Genomic DNA, 23,095 nt, shown 5'->3' with positions numbered 1-23,095 from the left:
GATTCTGATTGCCAAAATTAATTCACCACCTTTCCTCAGATCATGCCCATGATCACACAGCCCACTGCTCCATCACCAACTATTCCTTGACCCAAATGCTAATTGCTCTTCCCACAAACCACAACAGGACCTTTGAGAGCTATTCACATCCCCACTCCCTTCATCAAACCTCTGACTTGGCTTGATTGCAAAGAAGCACATTTTCTTTCAACTCGCCAGACAGCATAGAGACGAAAGAGGGTAATGGCAATTAAGTGGTGCCTGAGGCTTTCAAATGCTTCCAACAGCAAGCCCGTGCTTGAAACAGTAATTGACAAGACATGTCCTCATATAAAATGCCTTTACTGCACTACAACTTCTAGGCCAGTGTGTTTTAAAACCAACATGTAAACAGACCATTCTTGATTTAGTGATGAGTAATGAAGTAAAATCAATTAGCAATCCAACAGAAAGAGATTGAATTTAAATTAGATTTTTAGAGGACAAAGGGAAAGTCATTAACAAAAGTTTTGTAGTTAGAAAAGGAAGAGAAATTAATAAACTGCAGTAAACTTGGTGAAATTGTTAACAGGCAGAACTAACAAAACAATTGCTGGACACATACACAAAACCTTGGTGCGACATGAAAAAAGTACCTACTGTAATTTTAAAGACTCCATCTGAATGTTTATATAATCACAACGAACAAATCCAAGAAAAGGTGACAACTCCAATAAACTGAAAGAGTTTTAAACAACAAGAGTTATGAAGAAAGCAATAACAAGTGAAAATGTACTATGAATAACTGCAGAAGGTATTAGCGCCAACAGTTAAAATTTACAGAAAAAGATTAAGTAGAAATGGGGAGTTTGATCCCAATAAAGATGGATAAAGCAACACACACAAAATGCTGGATGAACTCAGCAGGCCAGGCAGTGTCTATGGAAAAGACATTACAGGCCAAGACCCTTCTGCAGTCCTGCTGAGAGGTCTCGACTTGAAATGTCGACTGTACTTCTTCCCATAGATGCTGGTTGGCCTGCTGAGTTCCTCCAGCATTTTGTGTGTGTTGCTTGGATTTCCAGCATCTTCAGATTTTCTCTTGTTAAAGATGGATCCAGGTGAGGCAATAAAGGAAAATACAGAAATGATCAAACTTCTTTAATGGATACTGTGTACCCATTCTTACAGTGTATAAAACAGAAGTGTGTCAATGGGAAGATCAATCAAATCACTGAACACCTCCGTGTCAATTGTTAAAAAAAAATTACATGCCACCCCCACACAATGCTTTACAAGTTAAGGAATTGTCTCCTTAGATTGGAAGTCATGCCTACATCTCCATTGATGACACCCCTATAAAATGAGAGGAGATCAGGTAATTCAAATTTGGTGCCTAATATTGTTACAGGGAAGATAGATTGAAATGATCGCTTGAACATCAATCAATTGATTGAACAAAGAAACTCAGGAAGAAGTTCTTAGCATAGAGTCTGCCTAACCTAATCTAGGCTTGAATTTTTGTTTGTGCAACAGATTTACCCAGTAAGTCACTTCCCTATTGGGTAACATGATATAAACCTGATAAGGTGTACGTAGTTGTGGACATTCCCAACATTTAATATACAGAACATAGAACAGTGCAGCACAGTATGGGCCCTTCAGTGCCAACCCTTTAACCTACTCTAAGATCAATTTTTACCTTCTCTCCCTCATAGCCCTCTGCTTTTCCTTCATCTATGCATCTAACTAAGATTCCCTGTAAAGTCCTTAATCTACCTGCCTCTAGCAACATCCCTGGCACAGCGTTCCACACACCCAGCTCTCTGTAAAATACCAGTTTTTCACATTCTCCCTATACTTTCCTCCCAACACTTTAAAGTTATTCTCCCTTGTATTCCATTTCCATCCTTGGAAAAAGTCTCTCGCTGTCCAATCGATCTTTGCCTCTTATCATTTGTACACCACCATCAAGTCACCTCTCATCCTTCTTCACTTCAAAGAGAAAAGCCTTAGCTCACTCAGCCTATTGTCATAAGCATGCTTTCCAATCCAGGTGTACACTAGTAAATAGCTTCTTCTAAAGCTTTCACATCTTTCCTACACAGAGGCAACCAGAACTGAACACAATATTCCAAGTGTGGTCTCACCAGGTTTTTTTTATAGAGCTGCAATATTATCTCACATTTCTTGAAGTCAATCCTCTGACTAATGAGGGCCAACAGACTATACACCTTCTTAACCATTTTGAGGGATCTATGGATGTGAACTCCAAGATCCCTCTGTTCCTCCACACTACCAAAAATCCTTCCATTAACTTTGTACTTTGCCATCAAGTTTGACCTTCCAAACTGTATCCTTCACACATTTCTGCACTGAACTCTATCTGCCACTTCTCAGCTCAGCCCAGATCCGCATCCTTTCAGTGTCTGCTGTAACCATAGAACATAGAACCATAGAACACTACAGCACAGTACAGGCCCTTCAGCCCTCCATGTTGTGCCGACCCATATAATCCTTAAAAAAAAGTACTAAACCCACACTACCCCATAACCCTCCATTTTTCTTTCATCCATGTGCCTCTCCAAGAGGCTCTTAAATACCCCTAATGTTTTAGCCTCCACCACCATCCCTGGCAATTCATTCCAGGCAATCACAACCCTCTGTGTAAAACACTTATCCCTGATGTCTCCCCTAAACTTCCCTCCCTTAATTTTGTACCTATGCCCTCTGGTGTTTGCTATTGGTACCCTGGGAAACAGGTACTGACTATCCACCCTATCTATGCCTCTAATAATCTTGTAGACCTCTATCCAGTCCCCTTTCATTCTCCTACGCTCCAAAGAGAAAAGTCCCAGCTCTGCTAACCTTGCTTCATATGACTTGTTCTCCAATCCAGGCAACAGTCTGGTAAATCTCCTCTGCACCCTCTCCGTAGCTTCCACATCCTTTCTATAATGAGGTGACTAGAATTGAACACAATACTCTAAGTGCAGTCTCACCAGAGATTTGCAGAGTTGCATCATGACCTCTCTACTCTTGAACTCAATCTCCTTGTTAATGAAGCCTAGCAACCCATTGGTCTTCGTAACTACCCTATCAACCTGTGCAGCGACCTTGAGGGATGTATGGATTTGAACCCCAAGGTCCCTTTGTTCATTCACACTCTTAAGTAACTGACCATTAATCCTGTACTCAGTCTTCTGGTTTGTTCTTCTAAAATGCATCACCTCACACTTGTCCAGATTGAACTCCATCTGCCATTTTTCTGCCCATCTCTGCAGCCTATCTATATCCTCTTGTAACCTTCGACCACCTACAGCTCCATCCACAACTCCTCCAATCTTCATGTCATCCGCAAACTTACTCACCCATCCTTCCGCCTCTACATTCAGGTCATTAATAAAAATCACAAATAGCAGGGGTCCCAGGACAGATCCCTACGGCACTCCACTAGTCACCAGCCTCCAGGCAGAATACTTTCCTTCCACAACTACCCTCTGCTTTCTTCCTTTAAGCCAATTGTTTATCCAAACAGCTAAGGTTCCATTTATCCCATGCCTCATGACTTTCTGGATGAGTCTCTCATGAGGGACCTTGTCAAATGCTTTGCTAAGGTCCATGTAGACCACATCCACTGCTCTACCCTCATCGATTTCTTTTGTTACCTCTTCAAAAAACTCAATCAGGCTCGTGAGGCACGATCTTCCCTTCACAAAGCCATGTTGACTATCCATGAGTAGACTTCTCCAAATGCTCGTAGATCCTATCCTTAAGAATCTTTTCCAGTAGTTTGCAGACCACCGATGTAAGACTCAACAGTCTATAGTTCCCAGTTTTCTCCCTATTACCTTGTTTAAACAAGGGGACTACATTTGCCATTCTCCAGTCCTCCAGCACTTCCCCTGCAGTCAAGGAGGATTCAAAGATTATAGCTAATGCTCCTGCGATCTCTTCTCTCAATTCCAACAACAGCTTGGGGTGTATCGTATCTGGCCCTGGGGATTTATCAATCTTAATGTTTTTAAGAAGATCCAGCACTTCTTCCTTAATCTCCACATTGTCCAGCATACTGGCCCGCTCTACTTTGACCTCATCCTGATCAAGATCCTTTTCACTTGTGAATACTGAAGCAAAGTATTCGTTTAGTACCTCCCCAACCTCCTCCGCTTCCAGGCACATGTTGCCTTCTTTATCCTTTAGCGGTCCCACCTTCGTTCTCGCCATCCTCCTATTCTTCACATACACATAGAACGCCTTGGGGTTCTCCTTAATCCTCCATGCCAAAGCCTTCTCATGCCCCCTTCGAGCGCTCCTAAGTCCTTTCTTTAGCTCCTTCCTGGCTACCCTATATTTCTCATAAGCCCCTCCTACTTCCTGCTTCTTATATCTAACATATGCTTCCTTTTTCCTCTTGACAAGTTGCCTCATGTTTCGTCAGCCACGGTTCCCTTTTCCTACTATTTTTTCCTTGCCTCAGTGGGACAAACCTATCCTGAACCCAGCTCAAGAGGTCCCTAAATTTCTCCCACATTACTTCTGTGCTTTCCCCTTTGAACATCTGTTTCCAATTTACTCTCGCTAGTTCCTGCCTCATCCCTTCAAAGTTAGCCCTTCCCCAGTTAAGCATTTTACCATTTTGTCTGATTTTATCCCTTTCCATAGCTATGCTGAAGCTAAGGGAGTTGTGGTCACTCTCACCAAAATGCTCCCCCACCAAGACGTCTGGCACCTGACCAGGTTCATTACCCAGAAAAAGATCCAGTATAGCCTCTCCTCTCATCGGCCAGTCCACATTCTGTGTCAGGAATCCTTCTTGAACACACCTGACATATTCAGCCCCATCTATCCCCCTTGCACCCAGGAGGTGCCAGTCAATATGAGGGAAATTGAAATCACCCATAATTACTACCCTGTATTCCCTGCACCATTCTAAAATCTGCCTGCTTATCTGCTCCTCGGTGTCCCGAGGGCTATTTGGGGGCCTATAGACTACTCCCAGCACAGTGATTGATCCCTTCCTATTTCTGACTTCCACCCAGACTGACTCCGTGAACACTCCTTCTGTAGCATCCTCCCTTCCTATAGCTGTGATACTATCCCTGACCAGCAATGCCACTACCCCCCCTTTTCTACCCCCCATCCTATTCCTTTTAAAACACCTGAACACCGGGACCTGCATCATCCAATCCTGCCCTTCGTCCAACCATGTTTCAGTAACGACCACAACATCATAATTCCACGTACTAATCCATGCTATAAGTTCATCCTCCTTGTTCCTAATACTCCTAGCATTGAAATAGACACATTTCAACCCCTTTAACTGGCTACAATTATGTTCTGTTCCCTGCCTGTCCTTCCTCATCAACTCAGAACTCTTAGCATCATGCCCTTGTCCTTCTACCTTAATCCCTGCACTCACATTCTGATTCCCACCTCCCTGCCAAACTAGTTTAAACCCTCCCCAACAGCTCTATCAAACCTGCCTGCCAGGATATTGGTCCTCCTGGGATTCAAGTGTAACCCATCCTTTTTGTACAGGTCACACCCGCCCCAAAAGAGGTCCCAATGATCCAGAAATCTGAATCCCTGCCCCCTGCTCCAATCTCTCAGCCACGCATTTATCCTTCACCTCATTATAGTCTTATTCTCACTGTCGCGTGGCACAGGCAGTAATCCTGAGATTACTACCTTTGAGGTCCTGCTTTTCAACTTCCTTCCTAACTCCCTGTAGTCCTCTTTCAGGACCTCTTCCTTTTTCCTACCTATGTCATTGGTACCAATATGTACCACAACCTCTGGCTGTTCTCCCTCCCACCGCAGGATATCTTGGACACGATCAGAAACATCCTGGACCCTGGCACCTGGGAGGCAAACTACCATCCGAGTTTCTTTCCTGCATCCACAGAATCGCCTGTCTGAACCCCTGACTATAGAGTCCCCTAACACTACTGCCTTCCTGTGCTCGCTTCGGAAGCACATATACTAAAAATTGGAATGATACAGAGAAGATTAGCATGGCTCCTACGCGAGGATGACACGCAAATTCATGAAGCGTTCCATATTTTTTTTAAAAACTACTGCCTTCCTCTTCCTTTCCCTACCCTTCTGAGCCACAGTGCCAGAGGCACAGCCACTGTCGCTTGCCCCAGGTAGGCTGTCCTCCCAAAAGTACTCAAACAGGAGCACTTATTTTCAAGGGGTACAGCCACAGGGGTACACTCTAGTACCTATCTCTTCCCCTTCCCTCTCCTGACTGTGACCCATTTCTCTGTCTCCCGTGGCCCCAGAGTGACCACCTGTCTGTAACTCCTATCACCTCCTCACTCTCCCTGACCAGACAAAGGTCATTGAGTTGCAGCTCCAGTTCCCTAACACAGTCCCTTAGGAGTTGCATCTCGATGCACCGGGTGCAGATGTGGCCGACCGGGACGCCGGGAGACTCCAGGGTCTCCCACATCTGACACCGACCACAGAAAACTGGCCCCACACACATACTACCTCCTTTTGCAATCAACAACTGCCTCAACTCGTCCTGTTACCACCAAAGCCCGTGGAGCCAAAGCCCTTTTACTCTGCTGCCCGCTCACTCCGCTGCCCACTGGATATGGCTGCCTTCTTTTTAAATCATTCATGCTCAACTGGCTGACGTCATGCGCCTGCGCAGTCTGGCCTCTCTCTTCCGCCGAGAAATCAAAATGTCTTCCCACTGGAAATCCTTAGGTGCTCTTCTTCTTCTGAATTCTATGGAAGAATCCAAATTCTTCTGTAACCTATGGCAAGCTTCTACACTATCGACAACATCACCAACCATTATATCATCTACAAACCTACCAACCACCCTTCTAATTCTTCATCCAAATCGTTTATAAAAATCACAACGAGGAGGGGTCCCAGAACAGATTTCTGTGGAACACCAGTGGTCACCAACCTCCAGTCAAAATACACTCCATCTACAACCACCCTCTGCATTCCATGACTTCTCACGGCCAAGTTTCCCTGGATCCTAATCCTCCTGACTTTCTAAATGAGTTTATCATGGGGAACCTTATCAAATGTCTTACTAAAATACATATACACCACATTCACCTGCCTTTATCCTCAAAAAAATTAATTTCTCAAAAATATTCAAGCAGACCCGTGAGGCACAACCTGCCCCTCAGAAAGCCATGTTGACTATCCCTAATCAGAATGATGCTCCTCCAAATGCTTATAAATCCCGCCTTTAAGAACCTTCTCCAATAATTTGCCCAGCACTGATGTAAGATTCATTGGTCTATAATTCCCAGGGTTATCACCACTTCTTTCTTGAAAAAAGGAATAATATTTGCCACTCTCCAATATTGTGGCACTACTCCTGTGGCTTGTGAGGACAAAAAGATCATCGCCATAGTTGCATTAGTCTCTTCCTTTGGTCATAGAGGGAATTCATTAGCTGCATCAAATCCCTATAGAAGCAGTGTACACTCCATACTCAAGAAACAAATTGTTGAATTCTGAAGTTTTGACAGGGAGAAACAAGTATGTAGATTAATTACCAGACTAGACCTGGCACACATGCATCTAACAAAAAAAAAGACCATTTCTTGTTAACAGTTTCTCTATGAGAAATTTTATTAGCATAATTACTTCATGGCTACTAATTTAATTCACCTGTTGGTACAGCCTGTGCACTGAATACAATACAAAATATTTTAATCACCTTGCCACGCATAGTAATTTAGTCATCATAGAGTCATAATCAAACAGTATAGAATCAAGCCATTCAACCCACTGAGTTCATGCTGGCCATCACCTACTGATTATACTTTACTCAACCACATCACCCACTTTATTATCCCTGCATTCCTCACATCCCTTATGTTCCCCTATTTACTTGTACTCTAGGGCCAATTTACAATGCCAAGCTCATGTCTTTAAATCGTTGACATCACATCAAAGATTTCACTTCTCTTCTCTCTCCAACCTATCCTTATTAATTTTGTTAAGAGACCTTAAGGATTTTTTAAAGTGGCTTTGTGGATCCAAACCCTATAATATTAAGTGTAGACATCCGTGTTCCAAAGTTCATCCGATTCACCCTGGGTGCTCATGGGATCTGAAATGGAACTTTCCAACAGCATGAAGATTCAAGCCCCAAATAATTTCTGGAAGAACATTGTGTTTTCCATAATGCAATTGAAGGAGGCCAAATGTATTCTATAAGCTTGCCACCTATTTCCAATGGATACTGAAAATGAAGCCCAATTATTTCTAAAAATTACAACCTTTGTACCTGTTGCTTACTTCCCTCTAGTTCCCCACTCACAATGTCTGACAAGGATCTTGCTATACTCTTCCCAATTCAAAGTACTAACTCTACTTTTTCTCCATTGATGTTGCCTGATCTGTTGAAACAGCAGGCATCTTTCACCAATTGTATGAGATTTTCCACACTGCTATTATTTTGGAAATGTTATAAGAAGCAATGAGACCACTATCAAGGTCAATTTTAGCTTTCTTGGCAAATGACTTGAGTGTGCAATGTTTTTCAAATGCATCTTTCATCTTCTGGAACTAAGTAATGCTCAATCGGATTAGCAGGTTCACTGATTGGCTCTATTTCACTGTTTGGTTCCAGCCAGAGCTATACCACTGCATGACCTGTTTTCCATAGATTTGTCGAGAAAGTTGGAAGGGTATATTTGACTGTTACGTCCGTAGCCCCGTCCTTTGTGAGATTCGCAAGATCACTTGTTGGGTTGGGAAAAGAGACGTGCAGGCTGGCTCGTTTCTCCGGCGATGTAAAGCTACGGGACATGGCCATTGTCTCTTGGAGACAGATTTGTGGATTGAGATGCTCTGCTACGTGAATGCCCTCGGGCAAAGTGGGCTGGTTGAGGGAGAGATTGCATCACCCCCAACCTGATTGACATCTACGACCCTGCGAGTCAGAATAAAAGAGGGGCTGTAGGAACAACCCCTCAGACGCACCAGAAGAAACATTAAGCAATCACGTAACAGCAGGAAGTCATCTGAAGGAAGCCACGTGCATTCGATTCCGTGGCTGGAATCGGTGGCTGGAACCACGGAAAACAGCTTTTAGCTAACAACGGGGAAGCCCGCTCCCCTGACTCAACGGACTGGCATCTTAAAAGACCTGGGGCAAGTTTAAACCGCATCACTTTTAAACCCAACAACACTGCAGCTTGAACGAACTGATAGTGATTTATTTTTCCATCGGACCATACAGTAACCCCTAGACAACAATAGAGTTATTTCTTATTGGTTATTATTATACCCGCGCTTAGATTTAGTATTGACGTATATTATCTGTATGTTTGCATTAATCTTCTTTTTATGCCCTTTAAAAATAGTACCATCAGACCTCAAAGGACCTCTCTATCTTTGGTGGTAAGTGATCCAGTTACGGGAATTCGTAACATGACTTACCAACTGTTAAATTGCATGAACTCATTCCATGCCACGAGTCAAGGGGCCCTGTTGGGCACTTGATTGTTAATTTATCCATTCCCAATAAGGTCAGATGAGATTGTTGAGATTCAGACGTGTGGTGACGACGAGAGCTTACTGCATGCGGAGCTATGGTTCTTCCTATGTTCCAGTACCTCTTTCATTTTTTGGAAATGCCTGCTCTACGAACAGTCAGTCAGGTCTCCTGCCTCGTTAGGATGCCGTTTACCATGCCCCCAATCCAAGAATCTTGAGCACCCCTCAAAAATTTCTATTTCCCCAAACACGTAACTGTCATTGGATTATGTGCACCCAAAATATCTGGTGTGCGTGCAAATGTCGACAGCCTGTGTACCCAAACTCCTGACACTAAACTGCTTGGAAGTTGGAGTACGAACATTAGAAGACACAGGATATCAATGCTGTCTGCACACGCCTAGACCAGAGTATATTCATAGTTTTTGTAATTCCATTCAAACATCTGCAGCAATATCAAAAGGAAATATAGTGAATTTTACCCACATTAATGGAGCTGTGTGGCAGTACCATAAAACACAGCTTTAGATCCTCAAGTTCCAAAAACTGACCAGAAGTGTGGTCTTTTAGAATACCCTGAGAGAAGCAAGACTCAGTGAATGTGCAAACTGTGAAGCAGAGTGACCAAGAGATAGGACATATATTCACTTTTCATCACCCTAAAAGCTATAGAATACATAATACTGTTAAAAAATAAAGAGGACTGACGAAGGGTCTTGGCTGGAAACACTGAGTCTTTATTCCTCACCATAGAAGCTGCCTGGCTTGCTGAGTTCCTCCAGCATTTTGTGTGTGTGCTCAGAACTTGTGTAATTAATATCTAGAATCTGCTGCCAGGACATGCACTGGAGACATTGTAGTCTTCAGAAGGAAGCTAGAAAAGTATATGAAAGAAGTTGCAGGGCAAAAGAGAGGAGAGAATGCAGGAGAGGGACTAGCTGGAATGCTACTGTAAGGAACCAGTTTCCACTTAATGCCCTATCTGTGGTGTGACAACCCTGTGGTGTGACAACTCTGTGGTGTGATAACCCTGTGATGTGACAACTCTGTGGTGTGATAACCCTGTGATGTGACAACTCTGATGTGGCAAATCTGTGGTGTGATAACCCTGTGGTGTGGCAAATCTGTGGTGTGATAACCCTGTGGTGTGACAACTCTGTGGTGTGACAACCCTGTGGTGTGACAACCCTGTGATGTGACAACTCTGATGTGGCAAATCTGTGTTGTGATAACCCTGTGGTGTGACAACTTTGATGTGGCAAGTCTGTGTTGTGACAACCCTGTGGTGTGGCAAATCTGTGTGTGATAACCCTGTGATGTGACAACTCTGATGTGGCAGATCTGTGGTGTGATAACCCTGTGATGTGACAACTCTGATGTGGCAGATCTGTGGTGTGACAACCCTGTGGTGTGGCAAATCTGATGTGGCAAATCTGTGGTGTGACAATTCTGTAGTGTGATAGCCCCGTGGTGTGACAACTCTGTAGTGTGACAACTCTGTGGTGTGACAACTCTGTGGTGTGACAACTCTGTGGTGTGACAACTCTGTGGTGTGACAACTCTGTGGTGTGACAACTCTGTGGTGTGACAACCCTGTGGTGTGATAACACTATGGTGTGACAACTTTGCGGTGTGATAACCCTGTGGTATGGCAAATCTGCGGCGTGATAACTCTACGGTGTGACAACTCTGTGGTGTGATAACCTTGTGATGTAACAACTCCATGGCGCGGCAACTTCGAAACTTGGTGTGATAAATTGGTAATTCTGATATCTGCCCATTCAAGAAAGAGAAGTTGATCAAATATCCTATTGTTTCCTCATATGCCATTTAATCTGAATTTTTTTTGCCTACTTTCCTTTCCCAGTCTTTAATCTATCAAAGGATTTTGATATTCAGATCACTTGCTAGAGAACTTTGATTTATTTTGCAAGTGCTCATAAGGCTCTCAATCAATTCACTCACATTTTGCAATTAAGTTCAACCAACTGGATCCATAAAAATCCCACTTTTTGAACACTTTCTTTCAGTAATCTCATCTTGGACCTTTAACTGATTTAATTACTCTGATGATTTGAGGATATATTAGCACTTAAAGTTTTCCACAGAGATGGTGCAGCATAGCAGCCTATTATAGAATTCAGATAATTAAATAAGTAATTTAAAGAAACTATTACAAGACTTAGCTGAAAGGGAATTAGAAATAAGTTGATTAGAAGGAGAATGTGAAATATCATAGTGCAATTTAAATTATAATTGTTTATTAAAAGCAACCTTCGGTCAAAACTGCAATTTAAGTATCTCTTACCAAATTTTAAAATCTTTTAAATTCAATTTTTTTGTTACTCTGTCACTTTCAAGCCTTGATCTGCTTTAAATTCGGCCATATGTCCAGTTTTGAAGCCTCAAAATAGATAGTAAAAGTGGATCTTTAACTCCAACTATTTAATTTGGCTGTGGGAATTGCTGGCAGGAAGAAAATGGAGAGGTAATGATTGGAAAATGCTGATTTTTCAGGCATGAAGGCATATGCTGAGTCAGGCGCAAGTCTCACACATTGTATGGAACAGAGTCATTGAGAAGGATCTCAGTGAAACCTGGAGGTCTTGATCCTTCAAAATTGTTACAGAATCCTCAGAAATTAAACCAACCTGAGAAAACCAAGCTTTCCAGTTCTACTGATATTTTTCTAAATATCTTGTTACAGATTCCTCATTGAAAGCTTTTCACATCATCCCCCCTTCCAACATCAGGCCAAGTGGTCTATTATTCCTCATTTTCTCTCTTACTTTCTCTTGGAAATAGAGGGGATAAATTTACAAAACTCCAATCTGTTGCAACTATTATAGAATCAGTGGAATACTGTACTTTTTGTTACAGGATCTGTGACCTTTGTCACTTTGAATCTTCAAGTTCTGGTCTTCAAGCCATCCACCAATGGCACCTTGTATAATTCCATCAAATTTCCTCTCAAATGTCTTTGCTCCATGGAATATAATTACTGTTTCTACAGTCTAATCTTTTAGTTGAAGTTACACACCCCAAAACCATTCTGATAAATCTGTGCTCTCTATCGGACTTCAGTTTTCTACCTAAAGCACAGTGACCAGAGTTGTGCGCAATGTTTCAGTTGTGGTCAAAACTGTACTTCACATAGGTTCCACCAGCATCATGACCAGAAAGTGTTCTAACAAAAAATACTGAGATGGGAAACATTAAACTTCTTTCCGCTCCATACACATACATTTTTGATTCACTTGTACACCTCTCATACCATGTAGAATGTTTATCCCTAACCATGAAAGCTGAGAACTAGACAAATTACACAATTTCAGTGAGCAATTTAAATTTCAGTTCAAGTAATACACACAAAATGCTGGAAGGACTGCTGAAGGGGCTCAGCCCAAAACTTTGACTGGTTATTCCCCTTCATCAATACAGCCTGACTTGCCCAGTTCCTCCAGCATCTTGTGATGTGTTACGTCCTAATGAATGGTCTTAAACATTTATTCCCTTCCACAGATGTTACAGACTCTCTGAGCTTCTCCAGCATTCTGTGTGTGTTGCTTAACATTTCCAGAATTTGCAGAATCTCTGATGTTCAGTTCAAGTAAAATTTGTTGTATATCTGCCCAAATCTCAAGTTCCATGCTTTAAAGTTAACAGAGATCTAATGAACTTGGTGTTACTAAATATAAAAGCATGTTAATTACATATGCTTCAATTTAAAGGTGAGGCATAGCCCTACCAAATTTCCATGCTGCACTTCAACATCTGTTTGCAAGGATACCACACTGCAATTAGGTCAATCACATCTGCTCCCTTACAAACAGCTGAAGATGCATCACTATGATTAGATGACACCCTGTCATCCTGTCATCTAATTGTCATTAATGACCCTGTCATTAAAAAAGTCCAATTAAAGCAAAAAAAACTATACTATAGTTGAGATTGCTGAAGTTGCATTGTAAGATCTACTAGCAACCATGATGTCATTCCTCAGACAGGAAAGATCTTCAAATAAATAAATTCCCAGGTTCATTCGACTATAATCCTGATTGAGGCAACAAGACAGCTGTCCAAGGAGCAATTTTTGTTCATATATTTCTGTTTCAAAAACTCCATTGTTCAGTTACAATTGTGCAAATTAGATAGGCAGCTCCCACTCTACATCCATACACAAACTATCTGCTTATTTAAAGTTACTACAAGCATCAAGATATTCCCTCTGAGGAGCTATATTCTACATATCCATAAACTGAATAAAAATAGCTAAAGCATTTACTGCATATGGTGCATAATCATTACCCAAAGAACAAAAGCTTCATCAGATTCTTTTCTTTACCCACAACGAATCAGTAAAGAAATATTCAATAAAAAGCTAACAATGGATACTTTGAAACTGATTTATGGACTTTGCAGGAACTGAATTTAAGTACCAGCTTTCAACCTCTGGCTAGCTTCTTTCCTTGTTTAATAATGGTTTTCTAATTGCCTCTTTAATCGTGCCAATTGTTATGGCCTCATGTTTTGAACCCTCTCAATCTTGAGATAACAGTAGCTTAGTTTGTACTGAAATTGCAGCTCCTGATACCATTCATACACAATCAATAATGAAAGCACCAAATACACCAGATCTTCTTTACAAATATAATCAAGGATGATTTACTTCCACAACATTTCTGTTGGCTCTAGGGTGATTTATGAACCCTAAACAGGAAGCAAGTTTGAGAGGGAAAGGGCAACTGAAGCTTTAAGAGGCAAGTGACTGCATTATTTGAATTGTTGTATGCCTTACCCACTGTTTACACTTGGCTCAGTTGGAGACGTGTTCGCTGAATCAGATTTTGATTTTTTTTATTTATCAGATGTACATCAACACAAACAGAAAAATGCATCATTTGCACTAACAGACAACAGAACCTAACAATGTGCAGGTGGGAGCCCGCAAGTGTTGTAACACATTCAGGCATGCCCATCATGTTCGGCAACAGCAAAACAAGCCCCCTTTCTCCCTCACACCCACTCACACATCCACAAAGACAGTTCTCCAGCCCCAGGACAGGCTTCCGGACCTCTGGCAGACTCACAGACAATGAACCTCCAACTTTCCCAGTGGACTTCAGACCTGTAGACTCAGGGCTTCAGGGCTTTGACTTCCAGACTTCCAATCAATCTCTGGGCTTCAATCTTTGGTAACAATCCCAGGACCAGCTGATGACAGGACCCCAAACTCTGGACTCGCTGACTTGTATACTTGGGGTTGGGGGTGGGGGGGTGTCACCTTCTCCTGTACTCAGTGGACCTCCACCTTCATCCTCACTAGTCCAAGTCCACAGTGCTTGTCAACACAACATTGCATAACGTTCATTTCCAGTCACCAAAGAAAATGAAGCAGTCCGTTGCCTGCATGCAATAGAACTGACACAACATTCAGTCACAGAAAGAAACAATGACCACCTCCAACATGACTTTATTCTCCGGAGTGCATTGTGGGATAATGAGAGGAGATTTGATCAAGGTATACAAAATTATGAGGGTACAGATAAGGTAAATACAAGCAGGCTTTTTCCACTGAGATTGGGTGAAACTAGAACTAGAGATAATTGGTTGAGGGTGAAAGGTGAAATATTTCAGGGGAACCTGAGGGATAACTTCTTCACTCAAAAGGTGGTGCAAATGTGGAACAAGCTGGCAGTGGAAGTGATAATGCGGGTTTGATTTTAATATTTCCGGAAAGTTTGGATAGGTACATGGATGGGGGGGGGATATGAAGGGATAATGTCCAGGTTGATGGGTCTAGGAATAGCAGTTTGGCATGGACTAGATGGTCCAATGGGCCTGTTTCTATGACACAGGCCTCTATGACTCTATGCCTAACTGACCTTGCTATTGGGTGGTTTTAGCACCATCAACTTTGAGTTACATCAGATAAGAAATTCAGTTGGATTCCTAAAATAACACCCACCACCCAGGTCATGCTCTCTTCTCATTACTGCCATCATGAAGGTGGTACAGGAGCCTCAGGACTAACACAACTGGGTTCCGGAACAGTGATTCACCCCCCCCCCCTCCAACCACCTGGCACACAAACCAAAGGAGATAACTTCACTCCCCTTCATTTGCTGCATCACTGAAATATTTCTACAATCTATGGACTCACTTTCAAGAACCATTTATCTCATGTTCTCAATAATTACTGTTCATTTATTTATTATTATTATTACTACTTATTTCTTTTTGTATTTGCAGTTTGTTGTCATTTGCACACTGGTTGAATGCCCAAGTTGGTGCAGTCTTTCATTGATTCTATTATGTTTATTATACAATTATGGATTCACTGAGTATGTCTACAAGAAAACGAATCTCAGGGTTGTATATGGTCACATAAATGTATTGATGATAAATGTACTTTGAACTTTGAACATGTTAATGGCTACACTGCGGCTGCCAGAGGTCAAGATAGTGGCCATCTTGAGGAAAGAACTCTTTCTTTCTTTTTCAATCTTTTTATTATTGTTATTAATATCAACAAAATAAAATTGATACATAGATAATGGGATTACAAACATACACATTTCAACTGAACATGAAAGAATACATAAGCAATGATTACAGTATAAATGAGTATTCCCAAATCATAGACAATACAATATATAAATAAACAAGGCAAACTAGGTATATCATAATATATAATAAAAAAACAGAAAAAAGAAAAAGAAAAAAAAATATTCAAAAAAACTAATCTAATAATCTAGTAACTAATAAGGAAAAAAAACAAAAAAGGAAAAAAGAGAAAAAGAAAAACTGGAAAAAGAAAAAAAAAGGGCTATTTATAATATCTCACAAAAGTACAAAATCATCAGTGTCGTCAACTCCGATCCTCTCAACATTTATAAAATCAAAACTGGAAAATCAAATAGGCTTGGAACAGGGTCATATTACATCATATGAAAATATTGAACAAATGATCTCCATATCTTTTCAAATTTAATAGAAGTATCAAATACACCACTTCTAATTTTATTCTAAATTTAGACATAACATAGTTTGAGAAAACCAATGAAATACAGTAGGAGGATTAATTTCTTTCCAATTCAACAAAATAGATCTTCCAGCCATTAGTGTAAGAAATGCAATCATTCAACAAGCGGAAGAGGATAAATGGAGTGAGTCCATCATTGGTAAACCAAAAATTGCAGTAATAGGATGAGGTTGTAAATCAATGTTCAATACTGCAGAAATAATATAAAAAATATCTTTCCAATATTTTTTCAAAAGCGGACACGACCAGAACATATGAGTTAAAGATGCTATCTCAGAATGACATCTGTCACAAATAGGATTTATATAGGAATAAAAATGAGCCAATTTATCCTTGTACATATGAGCCCTGTGCACAACTTTAAACTGTATTAATGAATGTTTAGCACATATAGATGATGTATTAACTAATTGAAGAATTTTATCCCAATTCTCAATAGGGATAGTAAGGTTAAGTTCTCTTTTCCAATCATTTTTAGTCTTATAAAAGGGCTCTGAACGTATCTTCATAATTATATTGTAAAGTTTTGATATTAGCCCTTTCTGAAAAGGGTTTAGTTCAAACAAATTCTCTAAAATACCTGAAGACACAAAATTTGGAAAAGTAGGAAGTACAGTATTTAAGAAATTCCTAATCTGTAAATATCTAAAAAAATGAAATCTAGACAAATTATATGTATTAAATAATTGCTCAAAAGACATAAAACAATTATCCAAAAATCGGAAAATCGTAGTAATCCTTTAGTCTTCCAAGCTGAATAAGCTTCATCTATAATAGGATTAAAAAAGCAATTGGATACAATAGGAATATTTAAAACAAACTGAATCAACCCAAAAAAATTCCGAAATTGAAACCATATACATAAAGTATGTTTAACTATCAGGTTGTCAATTCGTTTCGGCAATTTAAAAAGAGCAAAGGGAAGAGAAGTCCCTAAAATAGAACCCAATGCAAATCCTTGTACAGATTTAATTTCCAGGTTCACCCAATGAGGGCTAAAAGATATATCCCAATCCTTTAACCAACATATCAAATATCGGATATTAACTGCCCAATAATAAAATCTAATATTAGGCAATGCCAATCCACCTTCCTTCCTTGCCTTCTGTAAATATATTTTACCTAACCTAGGATTTTTATTCTGCCATATATATGAGGAAATTTTTGAATCAACATTAGCAAAAAAAGATTTCAGAATAAAAATTGGTACCGCTTGAAATATATATAAAAACTTGGGTAAAATAACCATCTTAATAGCATTAATCCGACCTATCAGAGATAAAGACAGTGGTGACCACTTAGTAAACAAACATTTAATCTGATCGATTAAGGGTAAAAAATTAACCTTAAATAAGTCTTTATAGTTTTTTGTGATTTTTAATCCCTAAGTAAATAAAAGAGTCATTAACTAATTTAAAAGGTAAATTTCCATAAATTGGAACCTATCTATTTAAAGGAAACAATTCACTCTTATTAAGATTTAATTTATACCTGGGAAAATCACTAAATTGAACCAACAATCATAAAACTGCAGGAATGGATTTCTCAGGGTCAGAAATAAATAATAATAAATCATCTGCATATAATGATAACATATATATCTGTCCCACGATTAATGCCAAAAATATTCTGTGATTCTCTGATAGCAATTGCCAAAGGCTCCAAAGCAATATCAAATAATAATGGTCTAAGAGAACAGCCTTGTCTAGAGCCCCGAAATAAACAAAAAAAAAGGGAGATCTTTGATTGTTAGTAAGCACTGAGGCTATTGGAGTATGATATATCAGTTTAATCCAGGAAATGAATGTCGGACTAAAATTAAACTTCTCCAGCACATTAAATAAGTATGGCCATTCAACTCTATCAAATGCTTTCTCCACATCTAATGAAATAACACATTCTGGAGTGCTATGTGAAGGAGTATAAGCAATATTCAATAATCTCCTAACATTGAAGAAAGAATAGCGATTTTTAATAAAACCAGTTTGATCTCCCGAAATAATTTGGGGTAATACCTTCTCCAACCTGGATGCCAGTGACTTGGAAAAGATCTTGGAATCTACATTCAATAAAGATATTGGTCTACTCTATAGGATGCCCAGTCAGTAGGGTCTTTATCTTTCTTCAATATTAAAGAAATGGAAGCTCTATAAAAAGATTGTGGCAAATTGCCCAATCTAATTGCTTCTTCTAAAACCCTTCATAACCAAGGAGAAAGAGTAGCAGAAAAACATTTTAAAAATTCTACTGTATACCCATCTGGACCTGGTGCTTTCCCAGAATTCATGGAGGAAATAACCCCTTTAATTTCTGCATCCGTAATAGGAGTTTCTAATATTGAAAGATCATCTGATGATAATTTTGGAAAATTCAATTTCCCAAGAAAATCACACACGGTATTACGATCATGAGGGAATTCAGAATGATACAGGGAGGTATAAAAATCTTGAAATGATTTATTTATCTCATCATGGTTAACTGTCAAATCCCCATTCTGCTGACGGATCTTAGTAATTTGACGTTTAACCAAAGCATTCTTCAATTGACTAGCTAACAGTTTACCCGATTTATCACTATGTATATAAAAATCAGATCTGGTTTTCATTAATTGGTTTTCAATCGAAGATGTAAGTAATAAAATATGTCTGTTTGAAGTTCAACCCTTTGTTTGTAAAGCTCCTTACTAGGAGTGATCGAATATTTCTTGTCAATCTCTTTAATTTTATCAACCAATAAAAGAGTTTCCTTCTTAATGCGTTTTCTCAGACCAACAGAGTAAGAGATAATCTGTCCATGTAATATATGCTTTAAAGTGTCCCAAAGTGTTCCGCAAGAAATATCATCCGTGGAATTAGTTGAAAAGAAGAAATCGATCTGTTCCTTCATAAATCTAATAAAATCCGGATCTTGCAGTAAGGTAGAACCAAATCACCATTGTCTAGCATTAGAAGCTGTATCCGTAAATTTAATAGGAAGTTTTAATGGAGCATGGGCAGAGATGGCTATAATATCATAATTACAACCAATTACCGATGGAATAAAACAAGAGTCAATAAAAAAATAATCAATTCTTGAGTAGGAATGATAAACATGTGAGAAAAAAAGAAAACTCTTTGTCCTTAGAATGCCGAAATCTCCAAATATCAAAAATTCCATTATCAGTCAAAAAAGAGTTAATACAAGTGGCCGACTTATTGGGTAAAGTCTGAGTAGATATAGATTTGTCCATCAAAGGATTTAAATAACAATTAAAGTCACCACCCATTATTAACTTATGTTCATTTAGATTAGGTAGAGAAGTAAATAAGGACATAAAAAAATCAGGACAATCTACATTTGGAGCATAAACATTAACCATAGCAACCTTTTTGTTAAAAAGTAAGCCAGTAATTAACAAAAATCTACCATTCGGATCCGAAAAGATATCCTGTTGGACAAATGCAATAGAGGAGTCAATAAAAATTGAAACTCCCTTTACTTTGGCATTCGAATTCGAATGATACTGTTGACCCCTCCAAAACCTAAAAAAGAGATAATTGTCCTCTTTCCTCACATGAGTTTCTTGTACAAAAATAATATGAGCATTAAGTCTTTGGAATACTTTGAAAATCTTTTTCCGTTTAATTGGATGGTTTAAGCCATTAGTATTCCAAGAGACAAAATTAATGTTCTGAGCCATATTTCTGAAATCAACCCTTTGGTAAATAAAGGGTTAACCAAATTATGAACTCATGCACCCGGAAGAAGAACAAAAATAAGGAATGGACCCGGAAGTGACGACATCGCGGACATTTTTGTAGTTCAAAATTAGCCCAAATGAAAAAGCTGAAAAAAACTGATATAAGAAACATAAGATTTAGAAAAAGACCTCCCACCCCCCACCCAAGAGGAAAAAAAAAGACCACCCCAGCCAAGGATAGGCTGGGAAAGGGAAAGATGAAACTAAATCTACCCCCATATCAGCAGACGACAACTCCGTATATAAAGGATAAAAAAAAATCCACCCAAACTCTAAAGGAATTATAATCACTCTACTAAAACCAAACTTCTTAATATAATTGGTAGTAAAAAAAAACAAAAAGAATATAATCACTAGTAACTTATAAATCGGGTTAAAACCCAAACAAACCAAAAAAATTTAAACTGTGATAAGAGATGCATTATAGGAAGAAGTCGAGAGAAAAAAAAGCGAAATCAAAAAAAAAGCCAAAAATATTTTAGAGAAAAAACCGCCATCTTAGTAAAAAAAAATATTCACCTTCAAAGGATTAAAAATTCACCTTCGAAGGATTAATAATAATAACCAAAGATAAAGTACCGTGGTTGAAGTGAGTAAAATAAAAAGATTAGTATGTCGAAAAAAAAACTTTAACTAGAATATAAGATAGAGTAAACCTACATCAATAGCCAGAAACAAAATCTGGTTTTGGAAATCAAAACCATCTTGCACGATCAAAAACACTCATTTATTAGAAATGAGTGTCTGTAGCAATAGGGAAGTTCTCCTTCATAAAGCTTCTCGCTTCAGATGTAGAAAGGAAAACACGACGTGGAGCATTTGGAGGAGAGATTCTGAGCTTCGCAGGGTATAAGAGCACAGGTTATAGATTTTTCTCATAACATTCAGACATCAGAGGTTTAAAAAGAAGCCTTGCCTTCATTACTTCTGGACTAAAATCTTCTACTAATCGAAAATTGTGTTCTTGAAATTTGACCATCCCTACATGCCGAGCCACATGAATAAGTTGCTCTTTAACATTCACATAATGAAATCGGACAATTACAACCAGTGGTTTAGCTGAAGCACTCGGTGATCGACGCATAATTCTGTGAGCGCGATCAAGTAATGGAGGGCTGTCTGGGAATACAGAAGGAAACGCATCCTTTAAAAGTTGAGCAAAGTACTTCGTGGGGTCCCCTTGTTCAATACCTTCTGGGAGACCAAGTATACGTAGGTTCTGTCTTCTGGATCGATTCTCAAAGTCGACACTCTTGGCTTTAAGTGTTTCCACCTGTTTAATTGTGGAAAGTAAGTTCTGCTGCAGTTTTTCAATTATCAAGTCTCGCTTCCAAGCATCCTCTTGCAGAGTTGCGATTAGAACTTGCTGCTGGTTAACTGCTGAATCCGTCTTATCCATATAATCTTGAAAAGCCTTTATATCTTGTTTAAAAATTTGTCGTTGTTCTTCAAATTTTTGATTTAAAACCTCCAATAACATTTCATAAGTCAATTCAGTACGCTTAGGATCGGTCTGCTTTTTCTTTCCGTTGCCGTTAGGATCCTTCCCAGGTTCTCGCCCTTTAGATCTAAGAGCCATTTCTGTATTCATTTCTTCAAAAATTCACAATAAACTCTTAAAGGTAAGTCCAAGAAAGTAGCAAGAATCTTTTGGTGTAGGTAAAAATAAGTTAAATAAGGGTGATCATAGGTTAAAAAAAAGTAAAGGTTATGGAGTGAATCTGAAACAGTACTCACACTATGAGCATCTCCTGCTGACCTGGGGGAAAGAACTCAACAGCTCTCATCTATCTCACCAATAAAAACAAAGATCTCACTTGACTGGAATCTCCACCCCTCCAACAGCAGAGTTTCTGTAATGTCAGTCCCTTTACAAATGCACTGTACTAACTCACCTAGGCACCTTCCAAATCCAAAAGTCTATCACCAAGATGAACAAAGACAGATACATGGAAAAACACCTGCTGCAGATTCCCCTCCAAGTTGCATACCATCCTGATCTGGAAATATATTATCATTGCTATCAGAATAATTTGCCTTAAAGTTCTGCTGACTCCTCTGAAGAAGAACCCACATGCCATTGTCACCCTCTGGGTAGAAGCATCCTAAATCTAAAATGGCCATAAGAATGAATGCTAGTGATGTTTTAGCTTCTTTCTTAGTGAGATAAAGGGACAATGTGTCTTAGGATTCAGTGACATTCACTCTGCCTGAGCTGGTGGAATTCCTAGCCATCTATAGGAAGAAAGTAGGATTTACATCAAAAAACTTGCATCCAAAATATGCAATCAGATCAGATTGTGGGATAGAATAAGAAGAGAATTAGATATGAAGATTACAACCTTCTACTGTATATTTCCAACCCCTTACTGTCTACAGCCTCCATAATCATCAGTCCAGTAGAACAAGACCTTCTTCTCCACTGGCTGTCAGAACTCATATCAATGATTTTACCCTACATGTTACTTAATTGCTGCTGCCTCCAATTGATTGCCACCTTATCCTGCCATGAAGAGAAATATGTTGTCTAGTGTCAAAGTATTTGGATAATGTACTGGTTTAATAGATGGAAGTGACTGAGCTGCACATGGATTGAAGATTGTAGCAGTACTAAGTCGACTTTTCAGATTAGGTTCAACTCCTGATTTGTAAACATATTGACTTCTGAGTGTATATAAGTTAGGAGTGTATATAGTGGAAATGTTAGCATTGTTGGTTGCATTGTGATGAGTGGAGAAAGCTAGACTAGTCAAAGTGTTGATATGCTTAGATTCATCCTCAGTTCTAGCAATTTTAAGGACTTTTCACTCAAAACATGTACTTTATGAAGTCCTTCAGTCAGA

The 23,095-nt window shown here is 39.4% G+C and overlaps 1 protein-coding gene and 1 non-coding gene across 4 annotated transcripts in view; one reads left to right on the top strand and one right to left on the bottom strand.

The window, feature by feature from the left end:
• Positions 1-23,095, bottom strand: part of prkn (parkin RBR E3 ubiquitin protein ligase) — a 1,175,275-nt gene that overhangs the window by 1,143,914 nt on the left and 8,266 nt on the right. The gene's annotated exons all lie outside the window — the stretch shown is intronic.
• Positions 5,941-6,048, top strand: LOC132403347 (U6 spliceosomal RNA). Its single transcript, XR_009515253.1, has one exon. It is a non-coding gene; the product is annotated as a U6 spliceosomal RNA (small nuclear RNA).

Source organism: Hypanus sabinus, chromosome 12, assembly GCF_030144855.1.
Source record: "Hypanus sabinus isolate sHypSab1 chromosome 12, sHypSab1.hap1, whole genome shotgun sequence".
Classification (NCBI taxonomy): domain Eukaryota; kingdom Metazoa; phylum Chordata; class Chondrichthyes; order Myliobatiformes; family Dasyatidae; genus Hypanus; species Hypanus sabinus.
Note: the sequence above shows the minus strand (reverse complement) of the source record. Positions and strands in the feature narration are given on the sequence as shown.